This window comes from Herpailurus yagouaroundi, unplaced genomic scaffold (assembly GCF_014898765.1).
Source record: "Herpailurus yagouaroundi ecotype Mexico unplaced genomic scaffold, PumYag 139, whole genome shotgun sequence".
In the NCBI taxonomy this organism is placed as follows: Eukaryota; Metazoa; Chordata; class Mammalia; order Carnivora; family Felidae; genus Herpailurus; species Herpailurus yagouaroundi.
This window is the reverse complement of record NW_024412394.1, coordinates 62,041,098-62,060,447: the sequence shown is the minus strand read 5'-3', so window position 1 is coordinate 62,060,447 and position 19,350 is coordinate 62,041,098. Positions and strand designations below refer to the sequence as shown.

General features: G+C 33.6%; 1 long non-coding RNA gene across 1 annotated transcript in view; it reads left to right on the top strand.

The window, feature by feature from the left end:
* Positions 1-19,350, top strand: part of LOC121029831 (uncharacterized) — a 324,524-nt gene that overhangs the window by 296,145 nt on the left and 9,029 nt on the right. The window contains exons 4-5 of the long non-coding RNA XR_005789925.1: positions 3,536-3,578; positions 4,360-4,455. This is a non-coding gene — a long non-coding RNA (uncharacterized LOC121029831). The remainder of the gene's footprint in view (positions 1-3,535; positions 3,579-4,359; positions 4,456-19,350) is intronic.

The window sequence follows — 19,350 nt, the reverse complement described above, 5'->3', positions numbered from 1 at the left end:
TTTTTTTTTTTTTGCCTTTTATTTTCTGTAAACAGTATGCCAGCATATAGGTTTTTGTTTTGTTTTGTTTTGTTTTGTTTTTTGGCCTTTATTCTATTTGATTTTCTCTGAGCTTTCTGGATCTGCGGTGTTGTGTCCAAAATTAATTTGGGAATATTCTCAACCATGATCATTTCAAATACTTCTTCTGTACTTTTCTCTCTTTCTTCTTCTGGTATTCCATTACATGTATGTTGTCCCACAGTCCTTAGATATTCTGGTGTATTTGTTTTTTGTTTTGTTTTGTTTTGTTTGTTTTGTCCTTGTTTTCTTTGCCTTGCAGTTTTTGAGGATTCTATTGATATGTTCTGTAGCTCAGAAATTTTCTGATCCATGTCCAGTCTACTATTAAGCCTACCAACAGCATTCTTCATTTCTGGTATGGTGTTTCCTCCCCCCACCCCCCCACTTATTTATTTATTTATTTATTTATTTATTTATTTATTTATTTGAGACAGAGATCGAGAGAGAGTGAGAGAAAGAGAGCACCTGCTCACGCAAGCAGAGGAGGGGCAGAGAGAGAGGAAGAGAGGATCCCAAACAGGCTCTGCACTGTCAGGACAGAGCCCAAAATGGGGCTCAATTTCACAAACCTTGAGATCATGACCTGAGCCGAAATCAAGAGTCAGATGCTTAACTGACTGAGCCACGCAGGTTCCCCTAGTGTTTTTTATCTGTAACATTTGGTAGGCGGGATCTTTCTTAGGCTTTCTTTCTCTCTGCTTATAGTGCCCATCTGTTCTTACATGCTATCTGCTTTGTCCATTACAGTCCATTACGGTCCTCCTTAACATATTAATCACAGTTATTTTAAATTCCTGGTCTGATAATTTCAATATTCCTGCCACATCTGGTTCTGATGCTCACTTTGTATTTTAAAATGTGATTTTTGCCTTTTGTTATGCCTTGTGATTTTTTTTCTTGATACCAGACATGATGTATTAAGTAAAAGGAACAGCTGTAAATAGACCTTTAGTAATATGGTGAGGTGTGGGAAGAGGGTAAGCAATCTGAAATGGCCCTCTGACCAGGTCTCAGTCTTTTAGTAACTGTAGGCCTTTGGACTGAATTTCACAAGTGTTTCTCAATTTTATTCTCCCTGCTTCGCCATGGGACATTATGGCTAGAGTGTGTAGGCTGGAGTGTTGGGTATTTTCCTTCCCTACATGGAAGGCTAAAGCTAGTTGAAGTTAGGTTTTTCCCTTCCCCAGGTAAGTCTGACTCTGATAATACCCCAGCAAGTTAGGCTCTAGTTAAATAGTTTCACCTGAAAGCATGTCTTGTTAAGAACAGAGTTCTCTGGTTTATCTTAAATGTTTCCTTTCTCCTCCAACTGCTGGAAACCCAAGGGGATTTTTCTCTGATACTTACCAAGGGAACCTGGCTGAACAGTTCAAGGTAAATGTCACAATATTGTGGGGTCCCACTAGACTGGGGACCCTGGAATTTTTAACTCTTAAGAGTGATCACAATACTCCAGTAAGGGTGGAAGAGACAACTTTTAAGTTCTTCACATGCTTGAGCTGAACTGAAAGTCTCATATCTAAATAAAATTCTGCTTTTTCTTTCTTTCCTTTTTTTTTTTGTCTTTTGGCTGTGTGTTGTTATTTTATTTTTCCATATGTTTCATAGTATTTTTATGAAACTCGGTATCTTTTTTAGGACAGCAGAGACAGAGAAATCGATTGAATGCAAATGTATCTGTCTTTTTTTCTCCTAGACCTTTGGTGTGGTAGTTTCAATTAATCCAAACAAAAGTATTTCTAGTGGTGGTGGGCACTATAAATAACCTCAGCATATGTCAGCCAACACATGCCTCAAGGCATAATTTGTGATTAAGGTGGGGCCATATGATTTTTCTCCTTATCTATTCTGCTATCAGCTTTAGGTCTTCCTTTTGTGATACATTTCTTTCTTTCATTTTTTTTTTAATGTTAGTTTATTTTTGAGAGAGAGAGAGGGGAGAGGTAGAGAGAGGAGAGAGAGAACGGCAAACAGACAGAATCCAGAGCAGGCTTCAGGCTCCGAGCTGTCAGCACAGAGCCCAACGCGGGGCTCAAACCCACAAAACATGAGATCATGACCTGAGCTGAAGTCACATGCTTAACCAACTGAGCCACTCAGATGCCCCTTTTTTGTGTTATATTTCTATGGGGATTATCTACAAAAACAAAGGAACACTCCCAGGGGTAAATACTGTAACTTTTTACCTGATACTTGCTACCCCGATACTTAAGATCATTCTGATTAAGCCACAGGCAGACACTATGTCCCAGCATCTCAGAATTTTGGGCTTCCCAAGGAGCTAATCTTTTCCCACTCTCTAGTACTAGGCCCAGCGATTATCCTACTGCTTCCCATGTAGTAGAGGATATTTTTCCGTTCTCTTTCCCCAGCAGCATTGAACTTACACCTGTGCCATCAGAATATGTTTTTGTTGCCCTTTCCCAAAGATAAAGACTTGTTTTCTAGGGGACTAAAGCAGAAGGGTGCTGGTAAATTTTGTGCTCCTCATATAGCCTGTGCTATTCTCTACTTCAAAGTATATACTATGATGGATGCTTTCTCAGGACTCTGCTCAATAATCTTTGTGGGTATCTAATGAATTATATTGTAAAAAAGTCATCAAGACTTGGCAAACTCTCCCTATATGTGTAACATCCTAAAGGCTCCACATTTTCTCATAAAAATGCTGAGGACACTGGTGGAAAGCCATTAAAGCTGAGGATGTAAGAACAAAAGACTTCTATTAATGAGGAAAGGGTATGGATAAGTGCTGAGCCCAGAACCAGATATGAGAAGTAGAAAGAGCAGGGCCAGAGAAGCCAATCCTCTGAGACTAAGAGACACATTGCCTGCATAAGACACGTTTAATCAGACCGATATCTCTTGTCCCCACCATCAGGGTAGCAATATTGGGTAGAAAGGAACTGTGGGTACCTCTAGAAGTGCTCTGTTATCTCCATAGGCATCCGTAATAGGACAACACTATAGGAAGATTCACTCCAAGCCTCCAGCAGGTTATCTTATCTGAAATCCTCATAGTCCATCATAGCTCTGCCTGTTGCAAGTAAGCAAATGGTCAAATCCCCATGCATCTCTTCAGGTGCTTGCCTCTCCATAGATGAAGGACCGATTGCTAGTCTTGCCACTTCAACTTTTTGGTAGTTTCAAGTAAAGTTGTGAACTTGCTGTTTTCCTGGATTTTTGTTGTTGTAAGATTGTGACACTCTTTGTAGGTCTTTGTACCTTTAAGTAGATATGTGATATTCAGTAAGGCTTTTAAAAAATTTATCTGGCTTCCTAAGATTTATTTTTGGTGAATTGGTTACTATAAATTCCTCCTTGATAGCCTGAACAGTAAATCATGTAATCTTTTCCCTCACTTATTTCATTTGCTGTAGACTCTTTCAACATTCACAATAATTTGTTTTGTCAGTTTTCAGGTGACCTCATCAATTTATAAAACATTTCTTCACCTTTGTCTCATTTGCAGGTTTAAATGTGATTCCTAAAAAAAGCTTTGGGGAAACTTGAAGGTATTTGCCTCTTTATGTTGTTTCTGACTCTCTCTGTTTCTGTTTCTGTCTCTCTCTCTCTCTCTCTCTCTGTGTATATATATATATCTTATTTTGTTCTGCAAATAAGTTCTAGTTGCTGCTCCCAAATGCTGGTTTTATTATTTATGCAACAAATAGGTCAATGTGTGACAATTGTAATATTGCTTTAATTATGAATCCAATCTCAATAATTCTGTAAATTTTTTTTAATGTTTATTTATATTTGGGGGAGAGAGAGAGAGAGAGAGAGAGAGAGTGCGAATGGGGGGAGGAGCAGACAGAGACCTAAACAGAATCTGCAGCAGGCTTCAGGCTCTGAGCTGTCAGCACAGAGTCTGACACGGGTCTCGAACTCACGAGCTGTGTGATCATGACCTGAGCCAAAGTCGGACACTTAACCGACTGAGCCACCCAGGCACCCCTCAATAATTCTGATGACTTCAATCTGTGGGTCAGTTAAGCATGTTTTCTTAGAAGACAGTTTCATGGAAAGCACAAAACTGAGGGTGTAACTTGTATGAATTTATCAGTCCTATAGACTGAATTTCTGTGTCACCACGTCCCCCTCCCCATTCATATATTGAAATTCTAATCTCCAAGATAATGGTGTTTGGAGATGGGGTCTTTGGGAGATAATTAAGTCATCAGGGTGGAGACTTCATTATGGGATTAATGCCTTTATAGGAAGAGTCAGGAAACAGCTTTTTCTCCCTTTCTCTGTTTCTCTCTGTCTCTCCCTCTCTCCACCATGTGAGGATAGGATAGGAAGATGCTTCTTTGAAAACCATGAAAAGTGCCCTCACCAGACATTGGATCTACTGGCACCTTGATCTTGGACTTCCCAGTCTCCAAAACTGTGAGAAACAAATTTTTATTGTTTCAGCACACAGCTTATATTATTTTGTGATAGTGGCCCAAACTAAGACAGTTGATATTGTATTTTGGATTATAATTTGCTCTATATCAACTTTGGGTTTACAGTAATCATGGTGTTGACAAAGTGAAGGGGGAAAACATTTATGAGACCACTTTGGAGGATAATTGGGTAAAAGATAGTTCTCTTTGGCTTTGGGTTAACTCATACACTCTTTTACAACTTGTGAATTTAGAGATTGTTTAAATCACTTGTTAGTCCAGCACTTATGCTTATATTTCCATGTGCATGGATTTCTTACTTCCAATAAGAGATTATAAGAATGAGACAAGAACAATATTCAGGAAGTCTGTTTCTGCTTCTGTAAAGTTGGAGTAAAGTTAGTGTTATTATATTTCATATTTTTCTGAAATATTCTAGTGTCTGGGTAAATTTTGCAAATTCCAGGCAATTTGGGTCAATGTTCTATAGCAGTTTCTGAGAACTTTCTGCTTATATCAACATTTCTAATTTCCTAAATCCACCAGCAGGCTCTGTCCATTAGAGTCAAGAAGAATCTTTCTCTTCCCTTCATTTTACATGTTGATAGATTTTAATTTAACCTATCTACAAGGTTGTCATACTTTCTATAAGATCTCCTTTGATTCTTCATGCCAGTTTGTCAGGTGGTGATTCCAAACTGCTACACTTGGCTTGCAATCTTTAAAACATTACTTGAGTTTGAGTTCTATTTTAACTTTCCACCGTCATTCTTCATGAAAGCTTTAAATGAAATATTGACATTTCCCATATTCATTTAGAATATTATATGCACCCTCTGCAGTTCTTCACATTTTTGCATGAAATAATTTCAAACAAAGGGATATATAATTTTACAGATAATTCTTATCAGTTTGAGCTTTCCCTGACAAGCTATTAGTCTTTGAAATATTTTACCCAATGCTATGATGTCCTGTCAGAGAAGAAGTGGAATTCATTGCCTCCAAATTCATTTGAGCAGTGATAGAATGTCATTATAGGCATTTATCATTCTTCATACACTCAAAATTTTGGTAAATGAAGTGCATCTGGATCTTCTTTGGGGTCATCACAATTAGCACCTAAACAATATAAGTGTGAAGTATCATTTATCAGTCTTCATAATGAATTAATGTCCTTGTTTTATCTTTATGATAGTTGTACCTGTCAAAAACTTTACCAGCTTCAGTACTTAAAATCTATGAAACTCTGAGAGGACTGTTGAGGTATTAAGCATTATTGAGGAGTTAATACTGGGGTATTATTGATAGTAAGTGTTATGCAACTTCATTATTATTTAATTTATTATTTTTTTACTAAAACGGTCACCATTTAAAAGAGAAAAATGATTAATTATTTTATAAAAACTAAGTGACCTGTTTACAGGAACATTTTAATTTTCTAACTTCGACATGGCCAGCTACTGGTAGAGTACTTCATGTACAGAAAGGGCTTACTAACTATTATTAGTAAGTAAAAATTGGAATAAGTTTTTGAACTTGGTTAATAGTATTTGAAAGATTACATAAGTGATTATCCAAGTTTCGGTTTCAGTTTTGATTTTTGATAAATCTTAGTATTTTGGGACCTCAGTTTCATCATTAATAGGATTAGAGCATTGGATTCATTGGTTTTCAAGGTAGTTCTTAAAACAAAAATGTCAATTATTTCATTTATTTTAGATGTTCCTAGAAATATTTCTTATAATGCTGTTTCAGTTTTTTTCTCAAATTAGTGACACCATGTTAATTTTCTTTTTACCTTATTGCATTGTCAATTGAAATAGAAACTTGCAAAATATCACTGAGTCCGAGGTTAACATACAAGTGAGCATAATTCTCCTAAATTGGTGATTGGTTCTCCGCTTGTTTTCTTGTTTTGAGTGATTTTTCAAATAAGGACATAAGGTGTATATATATATATATATATGTATATGTATATGTATATATATACTTTTATTTCTTTATTTCACAATTCAGAATTTCATATCTCTGAATTACATGCTCTGGTTACATAATACGGAATATATAACTGGTTTAAGCAAGGATTGAAGTAGTAACTCTTAATAAGTTGAGCATATTTAGGAATCTATAAAATTTGGCCTCATATACTTTGATAAAAATTTACAAATAAAATTCTAGAAGTTAATTTCAAAGAGATTGCCCTATTTGGGGAGTAATGCTTGATATTAAGTAATTAAGTGATAATATAGTGCCAACTGGGTCTGATTCATTAATACTTTTCATGAAATAACAAATGCAATGTTACATCGAAAGATATAAATAATTGTAAATTATGATTGTAATTTTTTCTATAATATCAATTGGAGAAAAATATATTATTTTAGGATTTCTCACATATATTAAAGTAGATGGTAAATTTGGAATTTAATACATGGGACATATGCCACATGCAATTTAGAGTTATTTTATATTTCAATTAGTTAATAAGCTTAGTGATATATATCATCTTAAAGAAGTTATAGCAAAGCTGATCATTTCAATAACTAATTAAACTTAATATGAAAGAGTTGGCTTAACTGCAAATGTTCTTTAATTTTATGAAAGATCATATGAAAGTATTAAATTATTTTCTCATTTGCTTTGGGATAAAAGTTATGAAATGAAAGAGACACTTTTTTCTAGTCTAATAAACAAGTTTAGTAATTTAGAGCAATTTCAGTTGCCTTTTTAAAGAGTTCAAAATATGAAGAAATTAATGAAGAAGTACTATTGACTTCATGCATTTTTTAGACCTGATTAAAGCTGTTCATAATCATGTATTAGGATAAAATTTTATCTACTATATTCTGGCATTTTTTATACATTCTGATAATATCCCTTGGCATGTATAATTTTTTTTTTTAAATCAGAGGTTTGGAATATAGCTAATATACACTAAAGAAACTATTTTTTAATCATAGTGTCTTTAATTTTAATTTAAACAAAGAGTTCTTTGTATTATACGGTTAGTTGAGTTTAGAAAATTAAAATGACTGAGAAAAAAATATATAACATGAAAACTTTAAGATCTGTTACTAGAAAGCAAATACTAAAAATAGAATATAGACCTGTTTCTAATAGAAATATATATTTTTACAACATTTTTTTTCAATCCATAGATATACTTTATGCTCAATGTCTGTATACATAGACATTGTACACATAGATGATATTGTTAAAAATTATCTGTATGTACTTAATTTAAATTGTCTTAAATGCTATTTTGTGCATTAAAGAGTGGCTATGTCAGTGTTTTGAAGAAAAATATAGAAATTTAATATTAATGAGTAAGATAGTACTAGAGTTTTACCTGTATGTCACAGATAATAATTCATTAGGGAAAACTATATCTAGTATGTAACTATAACCATAGGCTGTAGAGAAAGAAACATAGCAGGTATAACAAAAAACATAAAATATTATGACAGAATTGTGATCAGATATACTATTCATATCAATAAACCTGAATAGGCCTAATACATGTAATAAAATAAAATAAAAATTATTTTGTTATTACTCATCTGCCTGGATGGGTTACACTTTTGTAATTGTCACAAAGACCCTTGTTCCATTAAACTTAAAGAAATATTCAAAACTATTGTATTCATTCAGAGTGGTTTAAAATGTATTCTTAGGAATAAATTTATTTCAGAAATTTAATGTTTTTTGATTTGGATGACATTTCAGAATTTCATCAAAACTCCTTTACCGTAATTACCAGACATTAAATGGAAAAACCTAAAATCCTAACCTGTCATTAGAGGCTTCTTGTGTGATTACTTATATAACTTAAGATAAAAAAAAATAATAAATTTTGCCATTCCTCCTTTGATATGAAATTATTTCATATCTATTTACTTAGCTACAAATCATCAACGTGTATTCAAACGTATATTTGACAAAGCCCACCCTGCAAATAACTGGGCAACTGTTGTTTTATTTCTGTGTAGATCTACTGCAGAGTCATATTACTTTGATTTATGGATGGTTTTAGACACCAAAATGCTTCAACCCTCTCTTGTTCTCACAAGCCTCACATTGTATCTTTGGAAAATTGTATTACAAATCTGTACAACAAAAGATGAAAGGCAGCATCCTGAAAGAGTCAGAGAAGAAGGAAATTTATTTGGAAATTTCCAATGAATGTGTTTCTTTCTTTGAGAAGTGACTATATTATAGGCATTTCTTCTGATTCTAACAATACTATTGTTTCTCATTTTTATTTAACTTCCAGTTAGTTAACATACAGTGTAGTATTAGTTTCAAGTGTAGAACTTAGTGTTTCATCACTTACATGCAACACTCAAATGCTCATTACAAGTGCCTTCCTTAATACTCATCACCCATTTAAGACATCCGCTGCCGACCTGCCTCCAGCAAGCCTAAGTTTGTTCTCTGTAGTTAAGAGTCTGCTTTCTGGTTTGCCTTTCTTTCTTTCTTTCTTTCTTTTTTTTTTTTTACCGCCCCCCTCCCTCACCATGTTCATCTGTTTTGTTTCTTAAATTCCTCATATGAGTGAAATTATATGGTATATGTCTTTCTCTAACAGTACTGTTATCAAATGTGTACCATTCTCTTTGAAAAGAGAATGGCTGGCAATTGTTTTGTTTATCAGGAAATACACAGAACAAATAAAATTTTCTACTTCTGCTTATAGTTTGAATCTCTGGTGAACAGCTTGCTCATTTCTAGAGTGAGCATGTGGCAGTAGTATGAGTATCAGTGGAATAATTCTGACATTTGGTTGATAAGATTTGCTTTAAAATATATTTACAAAAATTCTGTTTAGTTGATATATAGCTCCTCACAACCTTTATAAATTTCAAACTCACTTGATTTTCTCATACATAAAACTTACTGAAATGTTTGCCAAAAAAAGCAATTCTAAATAGGAAGGAAAATAACGAACACTATAACTGATTTGTTTCTTGTAGAGCTGAGATGAAGCAATGAATCAAAGACAAGATAATATATCCTTATTTATCTACATTTATTTCATAGCAAATGTTTTATGCAAATATACGCAATTAACATCATCATTTTCAACATGGTGGTTATATATTTTTGTAGGTATTCCCTCCGTGGTCTTCTGCATTTCTATTTTCTATACTTAAAGGTATTTTTCTCATCTGCAGTATATTACCTATTCTTCTGTAAAAATATTGAAGTATATGGAAAACTTTTTCTTAGAGTGTTCTTTTACCAATTTACACTCATCAAGCACAGTATTGCATATTAATAGACAATCAAGTTCTACTTCAGGTACAAAGGTTAAAATATTTTAGAATTGAAGTTGTTCATAATGAGTTGCTATGTTTAAATTTTGTACAGGTTCTGCAAAATAACTTTTAAATATTAAAAAAGTAATGAATTATTTTCTAATATTGACTATAGTTATATTAATATGTGAGTCATAATATCTACAAAGAGTAGTTTTTTTAAAAAAAGTTTATTAATTTGTTTTGGGAGAGAGGGCAGAGAGAGAGGGGGGGATAGAAAGAATCCCAAGCAGGCTCTGTGCTGTCACCATAGAGCCCGATGCAGGACTCAATCCCACAAACTATGAGATCATGACCTGAACCAAAATCAAAAGTTGAACACTTAACTAGCTCAGTCATCCAGGGTGCCCCATAGAGTAGTATTTTGTTTTGAAATAGTCTGAATGTGAATGGATAGAAAAGGTATTCTATGCAAATGATAACCAAAAGAGATCAGAGGTGGCAATGTTTATATCAGACATAAATAGACTTTAGGTCAAAATGTCATGAGACAAATTAAGTCATTATATAATGATAAAAGAGTCTATTCATCAGGGTTATATGTAACTATAACTATGCACCAAATATCAGAGCACATACATATATAAAGGAAACGTAGATCTGGAGGGGAGAGGTAGGCACAATACAATAATAATAAGAGACTTCAACATACCACATTCAATAATGAATAGAACATCTACACAGATAGTCAATAAGGAAAAAAAACAGACTTGAACAGTACTATAGACCAAATGGACCTTAAAGACATATAGAGAATGTTCCCAATAACGCAAAATAGACATTCTTCTCAAGCACAAGTGGAGCATTCTCTAAGATATATCTTATGATTAGTCACAAACCATTCTTAGCAATATTAAGAATATTAAAATCAGGGGCGCCTGGGTGGCGCAGTCGGTTAAGCGTCCGACTTCAGCCAGGTCACGATCTCGCGGTCCGTGAGTTCGAGCCCCGCATCAGGCTCTGGGCTGATGGCTCAGAGCCTGGAGCCTGTTTCCGATTCTGTGTCTCCCTCTCTCTCTGCCCCTCCCCCGTTCATGCTCTGTCTCTCTCTGTCCCAAAAATAAATAAATGTTGAAAAAAAAAAAGAATATTAAAATCATACCAAGTATCTTTCTATCACAATGGAATAAAACTAGAAATTAATAACAGAAAGAAAATAACAAATATGTGGAAATTAATCAATGCAGCCAACTCCAATCATTGGGTCAAAGAAAAAAATCAAAATCGAAATGAGAAAATATCTTGAGACAAATGAAAATGAAAACACAATAATCTAAGCCTTATGAGATAAAGTAAAAGTAGTACTAAGAGAAAAGTTATAGCATAAATGTCATATTAACAAAGATCTCAAACAACCTGACTTCACAACCCAGGAACTAGAAAAAGAAGAAGAAACCAAGACCAAATTTGGCATAAGGAAGGAAATAATAAAAAGTAAAACAGAAGTAAATGAAATAGGTAATAGAAAACATCAATTAAACTAAGAGTTGGTGTTTTGAAAAGATAAAATTTAAAAACCCATAGCTAGACTAAGAAAAAAAGAGAGAAGGCAAAAATAATGAGGAATGAAAGAGTATACTCTACAACCAATGTTATGGAAATAAAAAATATCATAGGAGACAATATAAATAATTATATGCCAACAAACTGGGTAGCCTGGAAGAAATGGATAGATTCTTAGAAACCTACAACGTACCAACACTGCCATGAAGAAATAGAGAATCTGAAAAGACCAACAATGTATAAGGAGATTGAATGAGTAATAAAAATCCTCTCATCAAAGAAAAACTCAGGAGCAAATACCTGCAGTGAACAGTTCTACCAAATATTTAAAGAATAATGAACAATCCTTGAATTTTTTCCAAAACATTGAAGAAAAGGGAATAATTCCAAATTCATTTTACTAAAACAGAATTACACTGATACCAAAGACAAAGACACTACAAAAAAGGAAACTACAGGCCAATCAATATTCCTGATGAACTAGGTACAAATATTCTCAGCAAAATGCTAGCAAAATAAATTCAACACTATGTTAAAAGGAGCATACACCATGACCAAGTGGGATTTATCCAAGGAATTCAAAGAAGTTTTAACATACACAAATTAATAAATGTTAACAGAATGAAAGATAATCACATGATAATCTCAATAGACACTGAAAAATATTTGTCAAAATATATATTTTATTGATAAAAGCCCTTGACATGTTGGGTATAGAAGTAATATAACTCATCATAATAAAGGCCATATACAACATTATACTCAATGGAGGAAAATTGAAAGCTTTTCCTCTAAAATCAGAACCAAGACAAGGACATCCACTCCTGCCAATATTATTCAACATCGTACTGGAAGTCCTAGACAGAGAATTTATGCAAAAACAAAGCAACCAAACAAAAACAAACAAAACTGCATCCAAATCAAAAAGAAAGAAGTAAAATTATACCTGTTTGCAGACAGCATGATTTAATATGTAGAAAATTCTAACGACATCACTAGTAGACTAGTAAATACAGTAAAATTATGGACTACAAAATCAACATATAAAAATCAATTGTGTTTCTATACACCAACATAAACTATCTGAAAAGGAAATGAAAAGAACAATTGCATTTACCATACCACTAAAAATAATAAAATAGGAATTAATTTAACCAATGATAATGAAAGATTTGTACACTGAAAACTCAGAACATTGATGAAAGAAATAAACAAATAAATGGAAAGACATCATGTGTTCATTGATTTGAAGACTTGACACTGTTAAACTATTCATATTACCCCAAGTGTTATATATATTAAATGCAATTGATATCAAAATCCCATGATATTCTTTACAGATATAGATAAAATAATCCTAACATTTATATGGAACCACACAATGTCCCAAATAACCAAAGCAATCTTAAGCAAGAAGAACAAAGTTGAAGGAATCACATGTCCTGACTTCAAAATATATTACAAAACTACAGTAATTAAAACAGTATGGTGCCAGCACAAGAAACACACACACATATATACATACATATACATATATATACATATATATAGACTAATGGAATAGAATCGGGGCCCAGAAATTAATTTATACATGTATGGTCAACTTATCTCTGATAAAAGTGCCAAAATCATGCAATGGGGAAATGAAAGTCTTTTTAACAAATAGTGTTATGAAAACTAGGGATCTGTATGCAAAAGAACAACATTGGACCCTTATCTTACCTATGCAGAAAAAAAAAACAACTCAAAGTGTAATAAAGATTTAAATATAGAACCTGAAACTATAAAACTCCTAGACGAAAACATAGAATAAATGCTTCATGACATTGGTCTTGTCAATGATTTATTGGATATAAGTTCAAAAGTGAATGCAGTAGAAGCAAAAATAGAAAATGGAACTACATCAGACTAAAACTCATTTGCACACTGAAATAAATAATCAACAATATTAAAATGCAATACAGACTGGAAGAAATATTTGTAAACCATATATCAGATAGGGGGTTAATATCCATAATATATAAGAGATTCATACAGCTCAATAACAACAAGAAAAACCCCCCAAACAATCTGATTTAAAAATGGTCAAAGGACATGAATAGACAGACGTTTCTTGAGGGAAGTCTTATAATCTGGTGACCAAGAGGTATATAAAAAAGTGTTCTACCAGTCATCAGGGGAATGAAAATTGAACCCACAATTATATATCACCTCATACTTAAAAAAAAAAAAAGTTTGGCTAGGAGGTGGAGAAATTGGAACCTTCATATACATACAGTTGGTGGGAATGATAAATGCTGCCACCGCTATGGAAATCTATATGGAAGTTCCCGAAAAAGTTCAAAATACAACTACCATATCATCTAGCAATTCTACTTCCAGGTATATATCTAAAAGATTTGAAATCAGGAACTTGCAGGGATTATCTGTGCTCCCATATCATTGAAGCATTATTTAGAATGCTATCTCTATCATCTCTATCTCTGTCTCTATCTCTATTTATCTCTATTTCTATCTCTTATCTCTATCTGTATCTAAATAACCTAATGTCCATCACCAGACTGATGGATAAGAAAATCAGTGCAAAAATATATATGTACTTATATATATATATATAAATATATATATTTCATGTAAAAATATGTATATATGTGTGTGTATGCATATATATATATATATATATATATATATATACATACATATATATGGCAGGATTTTCTTCTCTTTTAGGCTGAATAATAATCATTTATATATTATATAACTGAATATATATGTATATAATATGTAAAAATGTAAAATGTAAATATATATATATGTGTGTGTATGCCACATATATATGGAAGGATTTTCTTCTCTTTTAGGATGAATAATATTCATTTATATATTATATAATTGAATATATATATATGTATATAATATGTAAAAATGTAAAATGTAAAAATATATATGTGTGTGTGTATGCTATATATATATGAAAAAATATATATATGAAAAAATATATATATGAAAATATATATATATGAAAATATATATATATTCATATATATATATGAATATATATATATATATATGAAAATCCTTCCATATATATGGCAGGATTTTCTTCTAGGCTGAATAATATTCATTTATACAGCCTAAAAGAGAAGAAAATCCTGCCATATTCAATAACATGAATGAACCTAGAAGAAATTATGCTAAGAGAAATAAGCCTGAGACAGAAAAGAATGTATGACCTTACATAAAGAGGTATCTAAAATAGTCAACTTTGTAGGAACAGAGATTAAATGTTGGTTTCCAGGGACTTGGAGAATGAGAAAATGGGGGGATTATCAACAAGTATAAAATTTCAGTTTTGCAAGTATTGGGATCTGTTCAACATGGTTCCTGTGGTTAAAAATATTATATTGTACACTTAAAATTTTGTTAAGAGGGTAAATCTCATGTTCAGTATTCTTTTTAAAAAAATTTTTTTAAGTTTATTCATGTTTTGGGGCGCCTGGGTGGCGCAGTCGGTTAAGCGTCCGACTTCAGCCAGGTCACTATCTTGCGGTCCGTGAGTTCGAGCCCCGCGTCTGGCTCTGGGCTGATGGCTCAGAGCCTGGAGCCTGTTTCCGATTCTGTGTCTTCCTCTCTCTCTGCCCCTCCCCCATTCATGCTCTGTCTCTCTCTGTCCCAAAAATAAATAAACGTTGAAAAAAAAATTTTTTTTTTAAAATAAAGTTTATTCATGTTTTGAGAGAGGGAGACAGAGCGCAATAGGAGGAGGGGAAGAAAGAGAGGGAGACCCAGAATCTGAAGCAGGCTCCAGGCTCTGAGTGGTCAGCACAGAGCCTGATGTGGGGCCCGAACTCACGAACTGCAAGATCATGACCTGAGCCAAAGCTAGACACTTAACCAAATGAGCCACCCAGGTGCCCTCATGTTTCAGTATTCTTACCACAATAAATAAATGTATATTTTCTTTAGAAAAAATTTATATAATATTGGTATTGGTTTTGCAGCACATGCATATACATATATCTACATAAATTAAATCAATACCTGTCAACATCATCGTCTGGTTATTGAAAATATGAAGTTAAATAGAAAAAATATTGTTACTTATAGACCTTGATGAAATGACAGTTTTAAAATCTTAAAAATTATCTCTTTTCTTAAACACTGAAACCTAAAGATTTAATATTATGTGAAATTAAAAAGCAAAGTTATGAAAGGTTCTGCCAAATGTTATTTTCTAATATAAAGCTGATGTTTTGAGCTTGTCTTAACCAAATGTTATGATCACCATATTATCATTCCAGAGCTTAGAAATAATATCTCTGTTTATGAAGTTAGCTCTCATAATCATAACTGTACTTAGCCCAAGATTATGGTTGTAGAGTTATATTATTTTCCATTATTTTTTAAATCTATATTACATCTATAAAATTCTCAATTTTGTGAAGGTGATATAATTTTTCTTACTTTCCTAATAGTCCAGTGATATAATATGGAATTTTCAGTTGGAATGTACACTAACAATTTCTGCTCACTCCTGCAAGATCAGGCTTACTGAGTATCAGAATGGTGATACCAAGAATGGTCCAGATCCTAGAGTAGTATTCCCAAAATATTGTTGGCCAAGAGAATAGCCATCTGCCTAAAATTCACTTAAAAGCAAATTTTGGACCTGTTGTGGTAAGGATATTAGGCTAAGAAGTTCTGTCTATCACAAAAGCTATTTATCACTGGTGACATTTTTAGGCAATGTGATAATGAACCATTTGAAGATGTGTCCCAGAGCAACTTTTAGAATGTTTTTTATGGTCTCCTTGATGTTTCTTCCTAATAAGTCAATATGAAATTTTTCTCACAAGTTAATTGTGACCCATGACCTGAGCAATTTCAACTGAACTTTTCCTGTGAATTTTTTTATTTTTTTGCAGTAAAGAAAAAAATAGAGGATTCTTTGATCTTCTAGGCTCATTACACAGAAGAATTTGTTCTGTGTCAACTCATTTCTTTTTCACTCTCTTTTTTTGTCTTAATACCTCTATTTAGATTTGAGTTTTTGTGATGATATAATTGCTTTTGAATCGCTTACAAAAAGATTTAAAAATGTTGTGAAAGACAAATTTAGATGAAGTTTAAAGTTATCTTTAATTTTTAATTTTAATTAATATTTCTCAGGGGCTGAGCATGATGATTTAAATCAAAGATGGATACAACTAGTCATCTGTCTATTGTTTTAGTGTCAAAACCCAAATATATTTCCAAGGTAATATCTTATGATTAGGATAAATGTCATTAGGGAGTGAAAGAGGAGAGGAGAAGAGGGGAATGAGTGTTTACTGTGTATCCATGAAATGTCTTATTTCATTGTGCCAATCTCTATTAGTTAGTGGTTTTGAATTTTTGTAGATACAGGAAATGAGAATCTGAGAATTTTTATTTGTTCAGGCATTTAGCCAATTACTCTAAAATCTGATTCTTAGTCCCTGAGTTTTTCCGCTTATTTTTTTCTTACTTTTATAAATATAATAAATTAGATGCAGTAATGAACAGCAGCATACTGGAAATACCTTCTTTTAGCTGTATGCATTTAAAGGTGGATACATTTAACTTCTCTTTCTTTTCCTTTGAAACCCAGGACAAATTGCTTAACTTCCTTGTCTTTCTTGACTGTAAATGAGGTTGAGGATGATAGTGATAACACAGCAGTGGTATTGGAATAAAATGCTATAAAATCACTTAGCATTAACTCATGATGGTTAGGGCTTTATTAGTGTTAGGTATTAATAATATTCCTATCGGTTCCATTTATTATTATTATCATTATTATTGCTATTAGAATTAATGTTTAATAAACTGCACAAAAATGATAGAAAGTATTCTGAAATATAGCTCCAGTGGCTTTGAATCACTTTCTCTCAGCTTTATTATTTCATGCTCTCATAGGCTTCTTCCTCAGTTTATTCAATTGGAAGGTATTTATTAAAAACCAATTTTGTGTCAGCAGTGTGCAACACATTGGAGAAACCAGAAGAAAATTGAGATTCCCTTCCCTCAAAGGTTTTATTCTCCATTGAATGGTAAATAAGAGAAATAATAACCCTTCTGTGAGATAATGTAGTAACAGGATTAATCTCTAAGCAGTACTAGGAGAGATCAAAGCAAAGCTTTTAATTCAGGATGAAGGTTTGGGCAAAATCTCCAATAAGTGACCCAGAATTGAGTCAAAATGTGAGTGAATAAGCCCTGGATGGGACAATAGTGATAAGGGTGATCTAAACAGAGGCATCAGTGTCCTTAAATTCCTCAAAATGAGAGATAGCATTAGAAGAGCTGAGAAGAGCAAGTGAGCATGGCAGAGTATGTATGAAGCAAGTTGGAGGTGAGGCTGGGAGACTCAACCGAAGCCACTTAATGTTCAGAACGTTTAATGAAAAGTGCTCTTGGGATTAGCACTTGCCGAAGAGAAGAGACAGAGCAAGATTTGGTGGTTGAGCTATAGTGCACTCTCAATGAATGTCTCAGCCAACATTACAGGGTCTTCCAGAGTTAAGATAGCCCTTCAAAATGATTGTGAGTTGGGGTGCCTGTGTTGCTCAGTCGGTTGGTTGTAGACTTCAGTCAGGTCATGATCTCCCAGTTGGGGTCCTGAGTTCAAGCCTGGTGTCGGGCTCTGTGCTGACAGCTCAGAGCCTGTAACCTGCTTCGGATTCTGTGTCTCCCTCTCTTTCTGCCCCTCCCCTGCTCACAGTTCATCTCTCTCTCTCTCTCTCTCTCTCTCTCTCTCTCTCTCTCTGCCACAAATAAACAAACATTAAATAAATTAGAAAAAAAGAAACAAAATGACTGTGAGTTAAGGAGGGGGGCTATGCCTTTATATTCCCCATATTAATTAGTTATTAGATAGAGGCAGGCTACCCGGGAGGGACTTGTGATCTTGCACATGATTATTTTCTTAATCTTTGTTTATTTTTGAGAGAGAGACAGAGTATGAGCAGGGGAGGAGCAGAGAGAGAGGGAGACACAGAATCTGAAGCAGGCTCCAGGCCCTGAGCTGTCAGCACAGAGCTCGACACGGGGCCTGAACTCACGAACCTGTGAGATCATGAACTGAGCCCAAGTCGGAAGCTCAACCGACTGAGCCACCCAGGTGCCCCTTTTTAAATTTTTTTTTAATCTTTGTTTATTTTTGAGAGAGAGACAGAGTATGAGCAGGGGAGGAACAGAGAGAGAGGGAGGCACATGATTGTTTTCTTCAGCAGGGAATGAACAGCTAAGGTGTCTTCTGGCAGATCTCTGAGCATCTGGCTAAATAAGTCTTTCATTCCTGAAGGAAGATCTAGATGGAGTACCACAGCATGTCTGCAGTCATCCCAAGGCGTTACTGTCAGGCACTGAAAGTGCTTAATCAGTGCAGTGATAGTATTTGGATCTTATACTTTCTTCTGTTATGTTCTGAGTTAATGGGTGAGGGCAATACTTGGTTCTTGCAGGGAACGTTCAGGCTGCATTTTTTGGTTACACATTCTTCACTACATGTAAATCTGACTACCTGTAACTACCCATACTACTAAAGTAAACTACTGATGTTACTGTTTACCTGTAAATATCTATACTACCAAAAAAAGTCTATACCACCATTTTAATTTCTTGCCTCTGTTTCCACAATTGCCCCTGTACTATTTCTCTTACTTGCACTTTTGCCTCTCTCAAATCCCTTCTCCATTTGGCAGCCAGATTAGAGCTGTTCCACCATAAATGAAATAGTGCAGTGCTTTTTCCTAATAGCTTCCTCATCTACTTAGCGTGAACTGCAAAATCAGAGTATTACTCCTTATTTGATGAAATTGAGCCAATTTATATATTTTCTAAAAGAGATATGTACATTTAAGAGAAGATTCAGGGAATTTCCTAAAAATGACTTGGATAGGTTAGTCAATTGGCCCCAGTTCTTTTTAGGGTTAGCCTGTGGAACAATGTTTCAAAAGCTGTATTAAAACAATATCTAGAAGTTTAACATGCTTAATGCTATATTTGTTCATTTTATGTAAAAATGAAGGGGACATATTCTATCAATATATATA